The 18,235-nt window shown below is 43.4% G+C and overlaps 1 protein-coding gene across 1 annotated transcript in view; it reads left to right on the top strand.

Moving 5' to 3' along the window:
- The first annotated feature begins 9,440 nt into the window (after positions 1 to 9,440).
- The window catches only part of PCDH15 (protocadherin related 15), a 1,645,434-nt gene continuing 1,636,639 nt past the window's right edge, over positions 9,441 to 18,235 (top strand). The window contains exon 1 of the mRNA XM_073878941.1: positions 9,441 to 9,700. The gene's annotated coding sequence lies outside the window, so the exon portion shown is untranslated. The remainder of the gene's footprint in view (positions 9,701 to 18,235) is intronic.

Consider the following 18,235-nt stretch of genomic DNA (forward strand, 5'->3'; position numbering starts at 1 on the left):
CAAAGATAAGTTGACCATAGAGTTGAGGGTCCATTTCTGGGCTCTCGATTCTGTTCCAGTGATCTATGTGTCTGTTTTTGTGCCAGTACCATACTGTCTTGATGATGACAGCTTTGTAATAGAGCTGGAAGTCCGGAATTGTGATGCCGCCAGCTTTGCTTTTCTTTTTCAAGATTCCTCTGGCTATTCGGGGTCTCTTCTGGTTCCATACAAATTTTAGGATTATTTGTTCCATTTCTTTGAAAAAAGTGGATGGTATTTTGATGGGGATTGCATTGAATGTGTAGATTGCTCTAGGTAGCATTGACATCTTCACAATGTTGGTTCTCCCAATCCATGAGCATGGAACGTTTTTCCATTTCTTTGTGCCTTCTTCAATTTCTTTCCTGAGTATTTTATAGTTTTCTGAGTACAGATTCTTTGCCTCTTTCGTTAAATATATTCCTAGGTATCTTATGGTTTTGGGTACAATTGTGAATGGGATCGACTCCTTGAGTTGTCTCTCTTCTGTCTTGTTGTTGGTGTATAGGAATGCCACTGATTTCTGTGCATTGATTTTATATCCTGCTACTTTACTGAATTCCTGTATGAGTTCTAGCAGTTTTGGGGTGGAGTCTTTTGGGTTTTCCACATACAGTATCATATCATCTGCAAAGAGTGAGAGTTTGACTTCCTCTTTGCCGATTTGGATGCCTTTGATTTCTTTTTGTTGTCTGATTGCTGTGGCTAGGACTTCTAATACTATGTTGAATAGCAGTGGTGAGAGTGGACATCCCTGCCGCGTTCCTGACCTTAGGGGAAAGGCTCTCAGCCTTTCCCCATTGAGAATGATACTCGCTGTAGGTTTTTCATAGATGGCTTTTATGATATTGAGGTATGTACCCTCTATCCCTATACTCTGAAGAGTTTTGATCAAGAAAGGATGTTGTACTTTGTCAAATGCTTTTTCTGCATCTATTGAGAGGATCATATGATTCTTGTTCTTTCTTTTGTTAATGTATTGTATCACGTTGATTGATTTGCGGATGTTGAACCAGCATTGCAGCCCAGGGATAAATCCCACTTGGTCGTGGTGAATAATCCTTTTAATGTACTGTTGGATCCTATTGGCTAGTATTTGGTGAGAATTTTTGCATCCATGTTCATCAAGGATATTGGTCTGTAATCCTCCTTTTTGATGGGGTCTTTGTCTGGTTTTGGGATCCAGGTAATGCTGGCCTCATAAAATGAATTTGGAAGTTTTCCTTCCATTTCTATTTTTTGGAACAGTTTCAGGAGATTAGGTATTAATTCTTCTTAAATGTCTGATAGAATTCCCCTGGGAAGCCATCTGGCCCTGGGCTTTTGTTTGTTGGGAGATTTTTGATGACTGCTTCAATTTCCTTAGTGGTTATAGGTCTGTTCAGGTTTTCTATTTCTTCCTGGTTCAGTTTTGGTAGTTGATACATCTCTAGGAATGCACCCATTTCTTCCAGGATATCTAATTTGCTGCCATAGAGTTGCTCATAATATATTCTTATAATTGTTTGTATTTCTTTGTTGTTGGTTGTGATCTCTCCTCTTTCATTCATGATTTTGTTGATTTGGGTCAATTCTCTTTTCTTTTTGATCAGTCTGGCCAGGGGTTTATCAATCTTGTTAATTCTTTCAAAGAACCAGCTCCTAGTTTCGTTGATCTGTTCTACTGTTCTTTTGCTTTCTAGTTCATTGAATTCTGCTCTGATCTTTATTATTTCTCTTCTCCTGCTGGGTTTAGGCTTTCTTTGCTGTTCTTTCTCCAGCTCCTTTAGGTGTAGGGTTAGGTTTTGTATTTGAGACCTTTCTTGTTTCTTGAGAAAGGCTTGTATTGCTATATAGTTTCCTCTCGGGACTGCCTTTGCTGTATCCCAAAGATTTTGGACAGTTGTGTTTTCATTTTCATTGGTTTCCATGAATTTTTTTAATTCTTCTTTAATTTCTTGGTTGACCCATTCATTCTTTAGTAGGATGCTCTTTAGCCTCCATGTATTTGAGTTCTTTCCGATTTTCCTCTTGTGATTGACTTCTAGTTTCAAAGCATTGTGGTCTGAAACTATGCACGGAATGATCCCAATCTTTTGGTACCGATTGAGACCTGATTTGTGACCTAGGATGTGATCAATTCTGGAGAATGTTCCATGGGCACTAGAGAAGAATGTGTATTCCGTTGCTTTGGGATGGAATGTTCTGAATATGTCTGTGAAGTCCATTTGGTCCAGTGTGTCATTTAAAGTCTTTATTTCCTTGTTGATCTTTTGCTTAGATGATCTGTCCATTTCAGTCAGGGGGGTGTTAAAGTCCCCCACTATTACTGTATTGTTGTCAGTGTGTTTCTTTGCTTTTGTTATTAATTGCCTTATATAATTGGCTGCTCCCATGTTTGGGGCATAGGTATTTACAATTGTTAGATCTTCTTGTTGGATAGACCCTTTAAGTAGGATATAGTGTCCTTCCTCATCTCTTATACAGTCTTTGTTTTAACATTTAGTTTGTCTGATATAAGGATCGCCACCCCAGCTTTCTTTTGGTGTCCATTAGCGTGGTAAATGGTTTTCCACCCCCTCACTTTCAATCTGGGGGTGTCTTTGGGTCTAAAATGAGTCTCTTGCAGACAGCATATTGTTGGGTCTTGTTTTTTAATCCAATCTGATAGCCTGTGTCTTTTGATTGGGGCATTTAGCCCATTTACATTCAGGGTAACTATTGAAAGGTATGAATTTAGTGCCATTGTATTGCCTGTAAGGTGACTGTTACTGTATGTTGTCTGTGTTCCTTTCTGATCTTTGCTGCTTTTAGGCTCTCTCTTTGCTTAGAGGACCCCTTTCAATATTTCTTGGAGGGCTCGTTTCGTGTTTGCAAATTCCTTTAGTTTTTGTTTGTTCTGGAAACTTTTTATCTCTCCTTCTATTTTCAATGACAGCCTAGCTGGATATAGTATTCTTGGCTACATATTTTTCTTATTTAGTGCTCTGAAGATCTCATGCCAGTCCTTTCTGGCCTGCCACGTCTCTGTGGATAGGTCTGTTGCCAATCTAATATTTTTACCATTGTAGGTTACATATCTCTTCTCCCAAGCTGCTTTCAGGATTTTCTCTTTGTCTCTGAGACTCGTAAGTTTTACTATTAGATGTCGGGGTGTTGACCTATTATTATTGATTTTGAGAGGGGTTCTCTGCGCCTCCTGGATTTTAATGCCTGTTTCCTTCCTCACAATAGGGAAGTTCTCTGCTATTATTTGATCCAATATACCTTCTGCCCCCCTCTCTCTTTCTTCTTCTTCTGGCATCCCAATTATTCTAATGTTGTTTCGTCTTATCGTATCACTTATCTCTCGAATTCTGCCCTCATGATCCTGTAGTTGTTTCTCTCTCTTTTTTTCTCAGCCTCTTTATTTCCCATCATTTGGTCTTCTATATCACTAATTCTCTCTTCCCCCTCATTTATCCTAGCAGTTAGTGCCCCCATTTTTGATTGCACCTCATCAATAGCCTTTTTGATTTCGACTTGGTTAGATTTTAGTTCTTTTATTTCTCCAGAAAGCGTTTCTCTAATAACTTCCACGCTTTTTTCAAGCCCAGCTAGTATCTTTAAAGTCATGATTCTGAACTCTAGGTCCGACATCGTACTAATGTCCGTATTGAGTAGGTCCCTGGCTGACGGTACTACCTCTTGTTCTTTTTGCTGAGGTGATTTTTTTCATCTTGTCATTTTGTCCAGAGGAGAATAGATGAATGAGAGAACAAAATGCTAACAGGTTTACAACGTCTCCAGTAAATATACTGTATGCAAATCAGAAAAGACCTGAAACCAGGGGAAAAGAAAGGGAAAGAAAAAAGAAAGAGAAAAAAAAAGAAAAAAAGAAAAAAAACAAAAACAGAACAATACAAAAAAAGCAGAATATGATCAAATATGATCAGGCTAGTGCATAGATCAGTGCCACACACTAGATTTTGGGCGTATTTTGGTCTGTTAGAAAAAAGAGCCTCCTAAAATTTTAAAGGAAGGAAGACATATATGTACAAAGTAAGGGTTGATACAATGAAGGGATAGAAGATGACTGTAAAGATGAAAATTATAAAAGATTTTATAAAAGGACTTGATAAAAGTTGTTTGAAAAAAGAAAGATTTAAGAAAAAAAAAAGAAAAAAGGGAGAGAATGTGATCAGGCAGGAGACTAGAACAGAGCCATACACTAGTGATTTAAGGTATATTTTGATCTGTTAGAAGAAACTGTATCTCAAAATTTTAAAGAGAGAACAACTTATATATATATGCCAAAAATAAGGGTAACTACTATGAAGGGATAAAATATGACTCTAAAAATGAAAAATAAAAAATGTTTTTTTTTTAAAAGTGATTGATAAGATGTTGGTTGAAAAAGGGAAAAAGAAAAATAAAAAAAAGAGTTAACAAAAATTAACTTTGATGAACTAATGAATTATTGGAAAAAAAAAAGCCATGAATTTTATGTGCAGTATTCCCCTAGCGCTGGAGTTCTCCCGTTCTCCTTGATCGGTAAACTTGGTCTTGGCTTGCTGGCTGTTCGTGCTGATCTTCTGGGGGAGGGGCCTGTTGCTGTGGTTTCCAAATGTCTTTGCCGGAGGCGGAATTGCCCCGCCCTTGTCGGTCAGGGCTAAGCAATCTGCTCAGGTTTGCTCTCAGGAGCTTTTGTTCCCTGCAAGCTCTCGGCACAGCCCTGCAGGACCAGGGCAAAAATGGTGGCCTCCCAATCTGCACCCAGAGGAGCTGAGAACTCGGGGCCCCGCTCCTCAGTGCGCCCCCAGAGAAAAGCAGTCACTCCCGTGTCCCCGGTCTCCGGCCGCACTCCGTGCTCACCCGGCCTGTGACCGAGCGTTTCTATCTCTGGCACCCGACCCCGTGTGGAGTCTCCAAACCCAGCAGATCCCTGCGGTGTGCTCCCGCGCCGCTCCTCCCGGGGGAGGAAGGGGAGTCTCCCCGGATCTGCCGCTTGTTGGGTCCCTGCTGGAGGAGCAGTGGCCCGACTGGGCCGCGGATCACAGTTTATGGCCACCCCGAGCTGAGCGCCCGCGCCTCGGCTCCGTCTCTGCAGCCGGCTTCCCCGCTCCGATCCCTGGGAGCTCTGCCACACTCAGGCACCCCCGGTCTTTCTGTGACCCCAAGGGTCCTGAGACCACACTGTCCCACGAGGGTTCCACCCCCCGCTTAGCCACTGCAGCAACGCCCCTCCGCGGAGCCGACTTCTAAAAGGTCCGATTTTGTGCTCCGCGGCTCTAGCACTTGCCTGAAGCGGCCGACGGAGGCCCCTCCCCCGCCGTCTATCCTCCCAAATATCGCCTCCGCCTCCGATTCACTTCTCCGCACGTCCTACCTTCCAGTAAGTGGTCGCTTCTCTGTTCAGAGAGTTGTTGCTACTCTCCTCTTTGATCTCCTGTTGAGTTCGTAGGTGTTCAGAATGGTTTGATCCCTATTCAGCTGAATTCCTGAGACCAGACGAAATCTAGGTCTCCTACTCCTCCGCCATCTTCTCTCCAATAATCTCTTTGAGATTTATTTTTAGTATTTTTTATCTGGATCACTAAATTATAATTTAATCTATAAGAATATCAATATACATAAAAGGTATTTTTAACTGAATATTTTTAAAATAGTATTTCTATTTTAATGTTCTAGGTGTGCTTTTCCTAGATCTGAGGAAGTGATTTGTTTTATATTTTAACAAAAGTAGGTTATAATAAATGGAAATTCATACTGTTTACTATCATGAAAATTTAATCTAATTAAGTAATATTAATATGTGACTTTTCTATGTATCACACCAAGATAGTTTCACTATTTTAGGACAGAAAATAAATAAAATGTATTGATTAGCTTATAGAAGCGAAAATAATTGTGAGTGTATCCAATTCCACAAATCTGTCTTGAACTTGTCAAAGCATGAGAATAACAAAGGCAGTGAGGGCATGCGCGCTAAGTGAAGTCCGCTCTGCTCTGAGGATGAGCACCTTCAGAGAAAGTTGATATTTGGGGGCTCATTCAAGAGGAAGTTTGTTTCCTTGCGCTTTTGTGCCACCCTCTCTAAGGTCTCCTGCTACCCGGGCGGGGTGCAGGTGAATCCAAGTCAGAGTCAAAGGAACAAGTAGGAGCCGGGAAGCTCGCTGGGAAACAGACTGGTCTCCCCCGAGGGAAATGTGGGAGGAGGCACAGCCCACCAAGGGGCGTGCGGGTCTCCTGCGTTCACCAGGTGCTCCTGCTCCCAGCCAACCGCTCAGGCCTGCGGGACATCCGGCGCGGTGGATCGGGAACCCTGGCCGCTGTTCCCCTAAAGGCCCAGCACCGCCGGGGGCGCCCTCCGCCGGGTGTGCCCGCCAGCCCGCTTTGCTCCCAGGGTGCATCCTCCCGGGGGTCCCCCCTGACCCCGTGTGGCTGTGCTCGCGGAGCGCGCCCTCCCCGGGAGGACCCCCCCTGGTCCCGAGAGGCTGTGCTCGCGGGGCGCGCCCTCCCGGGAGGACCCCCCCCCCCGGTCCCAAGTGGCTGTGCGTGCCTCCCGGGAGGACCCCCCCTGGTCCCACGTGGCTGTGCTAGTGGGGCGCGCCCTCCCGGGGGCACCCCCCTGAGCCCGTGTGGCTGTGCTCGCTCGGCGTGCCTCCCGGGGGATCCCGCTCGGCCCGCGCCCTCTCTCGGTCTGCGGGAGAAGCTTCCGGGCGCTCCGGCCACAGGGATCCCGCTCGGCCAAGGGCGCCCTTCTCCGCCCACCTCGCAGAGAGCGCCGCCGGGCCGGGCCGTGGGGGCTGGGAGGATCCGTGTCCAAAGCGTCGAGGTGCGGCCTTCCTCCCCCAGCCTGGCTGGCAGCCGAGCCTCCGGGCGGGAACGTGGTGCCAGTGCCTTTCCAGGTTGCTCGGGCCGTGCCGGAGACGTGGCCCCGCTGGCGTCCCCACCTGGGTCCCTGTTCACCTCTTGTTCCGTACCCTGAGTCGGAGTCACGAATGGAACCGGGAGACTGGCTACTCTCGCCTCTCCTGGTCACAGGTGGTGATTCCGGCGGTAACCGGCCGCTCAGAAAGCCACACAGATCGTGCGGGTGGGGTTGGGACAGTCTTCCCTGTTCTGTGACGAAGCCCTCCCCCGATCCCAAAAGCATTTGGAGGGAGCGCTAAGTTTGGAAGACCCGGAACCTAGCGGGAGTGCAGGGTATTGGTGCCAGCGCAAGAAACGACTCTGTCCCCTGACTTCTTAGGGGTTTTCAGGGGAAGCCTGTTTGTTTGCAGAAAAAGTCAGTTGCTCTCTGTTACTGGTGTTTTCCTAAAGCCCTCTCTCGCCCTGCTCCCCTCCCCGCTCCCCGGGGCTCTGCTCTTTCTGGGTGTATTCACTACAAAGAGCACACACTGTGGCCGTTGCTAGTTTCCAAAGTTTCCAGCGCCCTGACGCAGTCGGGTCTCCGCAAGGTCTGCTCGGACCCGCGCAGCTCAGAGCGCTTGGAGCCGGAGGCTCCAGGAGGGGCACCTGTGCCGCCCAGGGGGACCGTTCCTGGCGGGAGGAGGCGGGGTCAGGGGAGCCGCGGACGTCCCGGAGCGCTCGCGGTGATCCCCCCTCCCACCCGCGCATGGGCACGCACGCGCGCGGCACGCACACACGTACGCGCGCGCGCGCGGCACGCACGCGCGCGCACGCACTCCGCGCGTTTCCCGCGCTCGTCCGCTAGAGGGAGGGCGGCCGTGCCGCCGCGCGGGTTGGAGCAAATAAACATGGAGCTGCTCTCTGGCGGAGTTTGCGTTTTCCACTTTAAAAAGGCTTCCAGTAATTGTGGTCCAGAGGAGTCCGCCCTGGTGAGGCTGGAGCGCACCAGAGCTGGGGGGTACAGGGGTTCTTGGTCCTTGACAGCCACAGTTATCTCTGGGCTGGGGGCTCCCCGTTCTGTTACCCCTCGTTCACTGCGCTGGACACTGCATGTGTCCGCGTGCCTAGAACGGAGCCAGGACAGCTTACAAGTGCGCTCATTTTTTTTCTGTCCTGAAGGACAGTTTAGGAAGGGGCCGCGGACTTGTGACTCCTATCTTAATTATTTCTCCACCTCCGTTTCATCTTACTCTATACTTTTTTTAAAATACTGTTGATGTATCATTGTTCTGGCAAAAAATGGAAAACTCAGCCGGGGCCATCAATGATCTTACACAGGATGAAGAAACATACTCCTCCCCCCCATGGTATTTGAGTTTGAATTTAATTCCTCGCCACCAACCTGGAAATAACAAAAACCTTAGAGAATGCCACTTAGAATAACATATGACTCTTAACAAATGCGACTTCACTGTGCAAAGAAAGGCCCTTGGGTTCCCAGTGGACATCTAAGCATGAAAATCATCTCAGAGAAGGAGTAAAGATCACTGGAACGCTTCGAGGAGCTTCATGTATTCATAGGACTGAATTAGGAAGGAAGCCTGTAGGGGTAGGGGAAGATGTGTGATTATCTGGATTGGGATTTCGAGACTGGGAAATCTAATCCCGTTCACCTAAAAGGCGTCCCCGTGGATTTCAACTAACTTTGCAAAATGAATCCGAGTGATGACTCAGACTCCAGCGAAAGAGGAGAGTGATTTCCCTGAAAACCAGGTTTGGAGCGCCTCGGTGACCCTATCCCGGGTGCGCGCGCGCAGAGTGGCCAGATCCCTCTGCACGCAGCTCTGGCTCGGCTCAGTTCGGGGAGCGCACCCACAGTACAAATGCCGGCGGAAGACGGTTTGTGAGGATGGGCTCGGGGAGTTGACACTCCGCAGCGCCCCCAGCAACTGTGTGCTCCCCGAAGACAGCCCCTCTCCGGGCGCGAGCAGATCTGCGCGCTCCAGCCCGCGGGGCGGGCAGCCCCGGCGCTCACCCAGCCAGCTCAGCTGGTGCTGACGTCCGCTCGGGCCCTTAAACGGGTCGGTCCCTGCGCAGGAGGGAGCACACTTTGTAGCAGTTACTTTGCCTGAAGGGAGTCGCGTCTGCGCTCCGGCTCGCCTCACTGTGTTGGCGCCACGTCCGCGGTAGCCTCTCCAGCGGGAGGCGCGTTTGGTATTTGCACCCCAGGAGAGGACCCACGGTGCTTCCCCAGCCCTGTGCTTTTCCGGTGGACTCGAGGACCAGAGCTGACGAGGTGCGCTCGGGGATCGCCCACGGAGCAGTGAGCTTCCTCTCCCGGATTTTGGGGAGCGGTGATTTTTCTCACAGCTGGTGAAAGCGTCCTTCCCGCCCCGGCACCTGCAACTTGTTTTGGTGTCTTCTCAGTCCTGCGTGTGCGGTTCCAACATCAAAGTTTTCCCTTCCTTCCCCGAAAAATCTCTGGGTTCCATCCCTCCACCTCGCCCGCGCGGTCGCGCCAGGCCTGCTCGCTGCGCGGTGAGTGACTAGCGGGGCGCTCGGTGTGGTGGCGGCGGAGACCGGAGCGATCAGCCGGAGCACGAGAGAGGACGTGCTGTCGGCCGGGGCCACCCCTCGCCGTGAGAAAGAGCTGCGTGAGGGCGCTGAGCAGGAGTCGGAACCTTGTGGGACGCGGGTGCCTGGAAACTGGATTTAATCCCCTTTTCTCCCGTGCTAACTAATCGAGCCCAGCGCTTGGCACGAGCGCTCTGCGGGACCCAAGCTCTGGGCTGCTTGGGATCCGTGCGTCCGCGGCTGCGGAGGGAGCGAAGGGGAGGACGCCGGCGGATGCTCCTGGAGCCTGGAGGTAGGCGAGGGGGTGGGATCGGGTTCTACCGCTCAGCCTAGATCCTGAAGGGCTGTCTGGTTCTCTAGAGCCGCGGCTTTCCCCTGTCCCTGCTTTCCCACCGCGCCCTCCCCGCGTCGGATTCAGGCTCAGGAACAGCCAGATGCACTCTCAAGGTGGACTGCCTTCCGCCGCTCCTCGCTTGAATGCCTCACTGCTTGAGCTGCATGTTGGGGTATGTGAGCTTCCTTGCGAAGTTGAGAGCTTGTAGATTTTGAGAAGGTCCAACTTGATTTTATTCAGTTTCTTTAAAGGATGTGTTTCCTGTGGGCAAGAATTATGGGAAATAAATGTCAGGGTCATATACAGCTGCAGTCCAGCTCAGAAATCACCTTCATTTCCCCCCAAAAGTTTTCCCCATGCAAGTTTTCCTAATGTCCAGATGTAGTGCATCCTGGAGGCTTGGCTTGCTTTATTATAAACTGGGGAGGGGGCTCCCCTATTTTTAAAGTATAATATGTCAAGGACGTTGTAGCCAACCTGCCTGCCTTCCTCCCTCCTTTCTTTCCTCCCTTCCTTCCTCCCTTCCTCCCTTCCTTCCTTCCTTCCTTCCTTCTTCCTTCTTCCTTCCTCCTTCCTCCTTCCTTCCCTCCCTCCCTTTCCCCTGTGCTGCCCAGGTAACAAAGCCTAGGATCGCAGAGAGAGTGGATCACTTTTACAGTCTGCAGGGAAGATGAAATACTTTGCTGTTTCCATCCTTGTCTGAAGTTTTTATTTAAATACCTGATCTTTTTTTAGTTAAAAGAGGTAATTTGGGGTAAGACTGAACTAGTATCTGGGGTGCAATTCAGCATGGTAAGATTTTGTAAATAGTGTGTGTAATTGATCCCTACAGTTGCATGTTAACTAATGACAGAAATTGCATGACATGATGGAAAAAGCCTTTGATTTTTTTGCCAAACAATATTTTTTGGACTGTGGGGAAACTAAAAAAAAAAAATCATCCTCAAAATTTACATATCAAGAATATGGATGCATAGAGGGATCCAGGAAGGTAAGTTAACTTGCAGAGGGTGGTTTATTGAAAATCAGTGGGATTTCATATCTACATATGGTAATCAGGGAAATAAATGAACAGTTAGTATTCCCAGCCTGCAGTACCTGATCTGTAGAAAGACTGCTGTTCCATCTCGTTTCTGACCTCATTTGTGGTAAGAGAATGGTGTTGGATGGGTTGATTTACTTCCTCACGCCTAGGTGCTGTAGATGCCAGGATGTCCTGCAAGAAGAGCCAAGGTCCAGGACCTAGCCTGGCTACACTGCCATCTCGCCATTACAGGGAATCCTTCACATGGGTTGCAACCAGGGGAGTCTGGAGCTTCTTCCTCTTTCCTCCACTCCTCCTCCTTCTCTTGCTCCTTTGCACTTGTGGCTTCCAATCTGAACCTAAATCTCTGTGCAGTAAGCTCTGTCCCTCACGCCTTCCTTCTCACGGGGCAGCCCTGAGCTGGGGTTGCTCTGAACTGAAATGTTAATACCCCAGCAGTAAATGTGCGGTTGTGTACTCAGCAAGCCTTTTGCTAAGCCAGATGTGCAGGGGGGCAGGAGGGGAGACAACACTCCTAAGCTAGGAGCATGGGTTGTACTGAAGGAGAATGGGGGCAGGGCAGAAGGGAAGGAATAGAGCTAAAATTTTAGTTGTGTGTGTGTATGTCTGTGTGTAGAGGTTGGATTTTCATCAGGAATCAGTCTTATCTTAGATAGAGCTGCACGAGTAGGTTTATCTCAAAGGTCAGACTCCTTGCTTGGTATGTGCTTTAAAAAGAATTCGGAATCCCCAAGGAAATAAGCGGCTCTTATCTGTACTTACTCACTTCCAAATTAACTCTTTAGTCTTAGGGGCTAAGACAGTTTTTGTCAAATTTTAGTGCCTTAGGATGTATAAAAATGGAGATTTATGACCCCAGACGCTGGAGAAATTTGTTCAAGAGGATCCAGTTAACTGCATGTTTAACACCGTGGGTGATTCCAGTTCTAGCTCAAGAATTATTCTGTGAAAAATACAGGCTTGATGTTAATGAACTTACTTTTAGGGAGGGTCTCATGTTAATCTGAAATTTTTTCCTAGTATTTGTTATCTTCTTGAATTTTCCTTGTTTTCCATTATCCATGTCATTTTGTCACATCTGTCCTGTTAGGAGATGACTATTCCCAAATATCAAGCTTCTATGGTTTGTGGATTTGAAATGATGGATGGAGGCCATTTGAGATTGAAACCAGGAGGCACTAATGTGCCTCTGTCACTGAGGTGATAGAAATGCTTCAGGATTGAGATTTTATGTTAAAAAAAATGTACTTGATGGTTTGATTATCTCTTCCCCACCAGAGGGAGATCATTTTTTAAAATGTTAATCTTTTTATTTCATATATTTACGTATTTATGTTTTTGCTAATAATGCAAGTAATTCAAGTAGCTTACATGGTATTATAAAAAGAGAAAGTAAGCTTAAAAATCGCTACAATTTTTTCTACTTTCTCCATTAGTAAAACTTCATGAAGGTGACCAAAAAGTGAAGGAAAGGATTGATGAACTCCTGAACCCAGTGAAAAAACTGGTCATTTTTGGGGGGTCTTATTTTGCAAGTGACATTTCCATGAAATTCTTAATTTTTCCCACTCTTTCCAGCCAAAGCAAGTTGGCCATTTATTGTCATGGTCTTCAAGATGTGTGGTGTTCATTGACATTTCGTTATCAGAGTTCTCACTTCTGTGTTTTATCGTATTTTCTCTACAATGTAGCTTGTACAGAACATGTTTTCACATTAGTAAGCATTTAGAGCTTCCTATTACTAAAAAGTTTGCAGCCTAAAAGTATGGCATCACGAATGGTTAAAGGAAGTGGATATTGTATGTATTTTCTTTAAAAAACCACTTTATCCAATTGTATATGTATGTTGGTTGACTACTGTTTTAAACTATGTACATGTTGAAAGTTTTTGAAAGTGCAGCTTACTGTTTTAATAACAGTTACCTCTCGAGTGATTTACAGCACAGAGTATTATGAATTTCATGCTAATTTTTGAGTTGAGTTTTGTTTTTGTTTTTTGTTGAAACTTCAGCAACCTCTTTGGATATTTGGTTGATGACATGGTAAGATGTGGGAAATCTGGGAAGGAAATCACAGAACTATTTTCATCCTAGCAAGATAACCTCAACCTAAGGAAGGTGTGGGTTTGCTTCATATTAGCTCCAAATCAGAGATGCTATAACTGATATACAAAGATTCAAATGTGGTCCAGGATTCCTGCCACATTTTAAAGACTTTTTGTAAAATGATGACATCACTGATAGCAAAGACAATCTATTTCTATGTTTAAAAATATGTGGAATTTTACTTAGAAGTTCTGGAAACTTCCTTTTCTCTTACGTAGCCCCTCTCCCCATGGGGTGAAAGAGAGAATAGCCCACATGATGGCACTATTGTGATGAATAATATTTCACATAATTCTACCCTTGAACCATCGTTAGCTACATGTATCCCAGTGGAAACATTGGACTTTTCTCTAATGATAAATTTTCTGACAGCATTTTCCTAGTAAACATACTATTTATTGGGTCCGAGTGCCCATTGTTGCCAAGGACGGCCTTTTAAAAAATGATTTCCCAGTCTCTGTCCAAGAAAACCTAGAAGCCATGACTCCTATATTTTTTCCACTGTCCTGCCCTGTGTTCTGATATAAATCACTCCATAGCTATAGAAGATATTATCTCCTAGAGTGATTTCACATTTACTAGATATATACTTTTCTCGTCAACTACAATGTTACATATATTCTCATCTCTGTTCTATGTTCTTAAAACCAGAATGGTTCCTCTTCTTCCCACACCATCTGTTTATCTTAAATTCCTCTATGCTACCAGGAAAAATCCATTCACACTAAGTCCGTGACTTAATGGATTCCTTAACAGGTCATTTGCATTTTAATAGAGGGCCTCTAGAAGAAGACAAATCCTAACACATGTTGCCAGTGAGGGTTTTCAGGTCTTAGACAAAAATTTCTACAAGTTAACGCTTTGCAGAGCGCGGTCACCAGTATATGAGGCCAGCTCTGCAACCTCTCCCGTATAGCTTACCTCATGACTGGTGTGCTAGAACCTCCCCGGGACCTCAGTGTACACAACAAACAATAGTAGAGTACAGTACTGAGATTTGGGTGGGGGAATGGGACATTACCACTAATCCAGGGACTAGGGACACATTAGAAAGGGAGACCACATACCAGAGCCTGTTTCTCTTGGTTTTGCTGTTGGCACAGTTTGTAAGTGGGATCACACTAGAAGACACAGCTGTGGTAGAAAGAACAAGTGGAAGGCGCAGGAGAAGTGGTCATGTCTGTTCCAGTCTGTATTGTCTTTGGGAGTGGAGGGAGGACACTTGCGCACCTGTCTCTCGCACTTCTTCTTTGGCCAGACATTTGAGAAGTTGTCTTATAGGATGACCACTACAAGTTTCATTCCTGTTGAAAAGGAATTCTTCATCCTTTAATTCTTAAAACCCTAACATAATTGTCTTCTAAGAATTGCATCTCCTTGGTTACTGATAGAGCAACGCCGCTGTGGTTGGTCAAGGACTTCATTTAAATAAAATGTCTTACAAGTGATGTCAGAATACTGAGATGTCTCTGGACTGCATGCTACAGCTGCACACAGTAGGGTGGAACAGAAATGCTGCCTTCTGTTTTACAGATGAATAAAACATTAGAAGTGACTTCATGACTTTAGTGTTTTCTAATTTTCCTACAGTTTTTATTTGTGAATTACTTAAATCCCCACCTCTTCTCAGTGATGAATTCTTTTCGTGAATGGAGTAAGGAAGGGAAGGGAAGTACATCTAAGATATTTAATGAAGAACCATGTAAAAAAAAAGGCTCTCAAAGTTATTTTCTCATGTTTTTTTTCTTCCTACATGTTTCCAAAAACAATAAGATCTTTTATATATTTTAGAAATTCATACATAACATACAGAATATATATGTACTAGAACTTTCCTTTTGAACTTTATTCTAATTGCCATGTTTATCCCTTTTCATTTTGAAGCCTTCTCCCCATTGCTACTGAGGACAGACTTTTTTGAGAAATTAAACAATTATTAATCTAATGGTTTGATTTGAAATTCCTTTCTAAGAATATTTTTTTAAAGGATAACTACCAATCAAATAGGTATAACTTAAAAATCCATAATGTCCCAGTTCTTATTTTTTTCTCTGTGAAAACACATAAGCCAAATGCTATTCAAATTATTATTTGTACTGTGCTTTCTGGTAGATATCAGTGTACTTAGAAGAGTAAAAATAATCTGAATTCACCAATATTGTGATTTAATCATTTCATGGATTAATGGAATCTAATTACTGCATTTTTGAAACAGTACATTACTACTTAAAACAGTGTTACTGTTTTAAAAATAATTCTGTAACATTAACACGATATATATTATTCAGAACAATTTTCAGATAATGCAATATGTATTAAACTAACATCTGCATAGCATTTTATGTTCTCTTAAATGGGTTTGTAAATGTTAAAATTTTAAATTATTAAAAGGGTCTTTACATGCTAAAATGTATATATAAAGTTGAGCTGATATCATTATTTGCATTATATTTTATAAAGTTTAAAGTGTTATAGGTGTTGAATCCTGAAAAATTAATGCAATTGAAAAAATAATGTATTAATTACTATACGACAGCTAAATTCTGAATCAGCTATGACTTAGCAATAAACCTGGAGACCTCGTGCTCCATTTTTTGAGGTGTTATATTGTTCTCTCTAAAAAGGATTATACTGGCTTATGGAACATATCATGGTAAATTTTTAGGGTATACTATATATATTATTGTGGATCACTGTGTGACAAGTTGAGGGAATATAATTTGATTCTATACTCTGATATCCTGAGGTATCAAAATAATAACCCTGTGCAGATATGTACAACACGCACACATGCATGCACAAATAATGGTTTTTAAAGAAGGCCCATGGTCACCAAACTCCCCACAGTTATTCACAATCTAAAATATATCATGTGTACTTAGCTCTAGCAATTGGTTTTCTTTTGGCATTTAGAATCCATCTGGCCATGACATATTGATGACATTTGGCATGGATTAAGGAATTACAAATCCATTATAAACATTCTGTTTCCAAAAATAGATTAAATTTGGTAAAAATGCAGTGAGTCTCTGTTCGTTGTGAACATATTCTTAGGTAGGAGCATATTAATTAACAAAAATGGTGGAGTAGTACTTTTACTCATCTTTCTAATGGGAAAAAAAGACCGTATGCTTAGAAATACATCTTTCCTTTCCTTAGGAAAGGACACTAATTGCTTTAGGCAAAAATTTAATAAATAAAAAGTTGGCCAATGAAGACTTACTGTAATGAGATTTAAACTGATTAAAAATTATGGCATTCCAGTTTTTGTAAAATAAATATTGTATATAACTCCTACATTAAATACTATTCTAGAAGGCCATATTTTTCTACATGATAAGTAGTCAAAAACATTTTAGAAAATAAAAAATATGTAATATTTTTATTTTCATACAATAACTGTACTCGGACTAAAAAATAAATAATAAGATTAGCAAAAATAATAAATTATCATGTAACTATTTTATGCCAGTTACTATTTCAAGAGTTTTACATTTACTAACTCACTTAATCCTTATAACTTCATAAAGTAAATCTTATTATTTCCCCAATTTATTGATAAGAAAATGCATGCTCAGGAAGGTTAAGACCTTTGGCCAAAGTCAGGCAGTAAGAGTTGGAGTTAGAATCAATACTCTAGAAGCTGTGTTCTTGACTTCTGCACCCCAAGGGCTCTCGGTGGTTCATAAATACCACCGGCCACAATTTAACACAGATGGTAGACGCTGCTAACCTCACCTCTAGCGGCGTGTGATTGCTGACTGCAAGCACCCGTTTCACTTTGAGGATTTTCTATTCTGATATAGTTTTCACACTTATTATATAAAAAAAAGAAAATACTGCCCTCAACTTGCAAGTTTGTGTTTTGTATTTTTAGAAGTTAATTGTGTGACTCCTTCTTTTTTTGCTTCATGAAGGAAATTCTTATTTTTAGTGTTTAAGTAACATGGAATATTGGGTTCAATATATCAACATATGTGGGTGCCTTTTTTGTAGGGTATAAATACCTTTTCTGAAAAGAGAGTTTTACCAAACAGAGTATGCTTATAATCATGCATTTAGTGTTTTCCAGTATTTAATTTGTAACTTAATTCCGGACTCTGTTTCATGAAGCACAGGACAAGTTCTTCATCCAATTCTATTGTCCTCACGTCAGGCGTGTTCTCTTCATGTGTATTCATCCAGACCCGACTCCTGCAGGTCAGGTGATGTTCCGGATGGCACGGGTCCTAGCAGACTCACCTCCTCTGGACCTTTTTGGGTCACTACAAAATACTGGTTAATGGTACAAGGTGGGTAGTTAGGCTTCCGGGCTCTGATGTTTCGTTGCTCTGAAACTGGACATTTTTCTTGAAAGCTTCTTTACCTCAGTTTCCTCCCTGCTGAGACCTCCTGAGTATTAACAGACTTTAATGATATAATTCAAGTAACATGTTTATGGCCATGCTCGACACACAGTTCAGGCTGCTGAAAGGCGAACATTTTGAACAAGTGTTTGGGAGGAAAACAGTAGAAAAGTATAAAATCAGATATGACTGCTTGGTAGTCTTATGTGTATACAAAGATTATCCTATAACTAAAAATGCTTGTCATGATCTGGAAAGGGAAAATGTGTATTTTTATAGATTCAAATGAAAATACAGCTGCAATTATTCATTTTTGCTCTTTGGACACTCTTAGGAATAGTAAGTTTTCCAGGATTAAGAAAGTAGATTCACAGGCGAAAAGCTCCAACAAATAACACCTGACCTAACTCTTGTGAAGGATACCTGAAAAAGTTTTACCTAAGAGAATTTTCATAGTGGATGACAGCAAAAGAAAACAGATTAACACAGAGACGGAAAGTTTATGGGCATTCAGCATTTCCTTGGCTTTGAGTAGCTACAACTATAAAAAATAAATACATACAAAGCAATTCAATTAAAAAAAAAAGCAACCTGGCTTTGTCTTAGGATTGTATTTATTCTCTGTCCTTATAGTTGTTGAAAATCATCTGAAATGAAAGCACAGTTATTAGAAATAATTGTATTCTTTTAAAATAAGGACTCTGTATTCTACCCTGATTTCATTAGAGTTACATGTCTTTTCTTTGTTCATTTGTTTTTCAGAACAAAACAGTGGCCTTCAGGCTTCTTTACTACTCGGTAGCATCGAATAAAAGTTAGAATAGAATTAACTTAAAAGTTGAGAAGGAAAACAAAGTCTTAGAATTGTGTTCAGTTCTAAAAGCTGATGACTCCGAGAGAAGGATTTGTGTCTCCGGTGAAGTCTTCAGCCTTTGATGTTGGGCCACAGATTCTTACCCACCGCCATGCTGAACTGAAGGATGTAATGTAATCAGAG

Source organism: Callorhinus ursinus, unplaced genomic scaffold (genome assembly GCF_003265705.2).
Source record: "Callorhinus ursinus isolate GAN/ISIS: 27379988/994484 unplaced genomic scaffold, GSC_fseal_2.0 scaffold32, whole genome shotgun sequence".
NCBI classification, from domain to species: domain Eukaryota; kingdom Metazoa; phylum Chordata; class Mammalia; order Carnivora; family Otariidae; genus Callorhinus; species Callorhinus ursinus.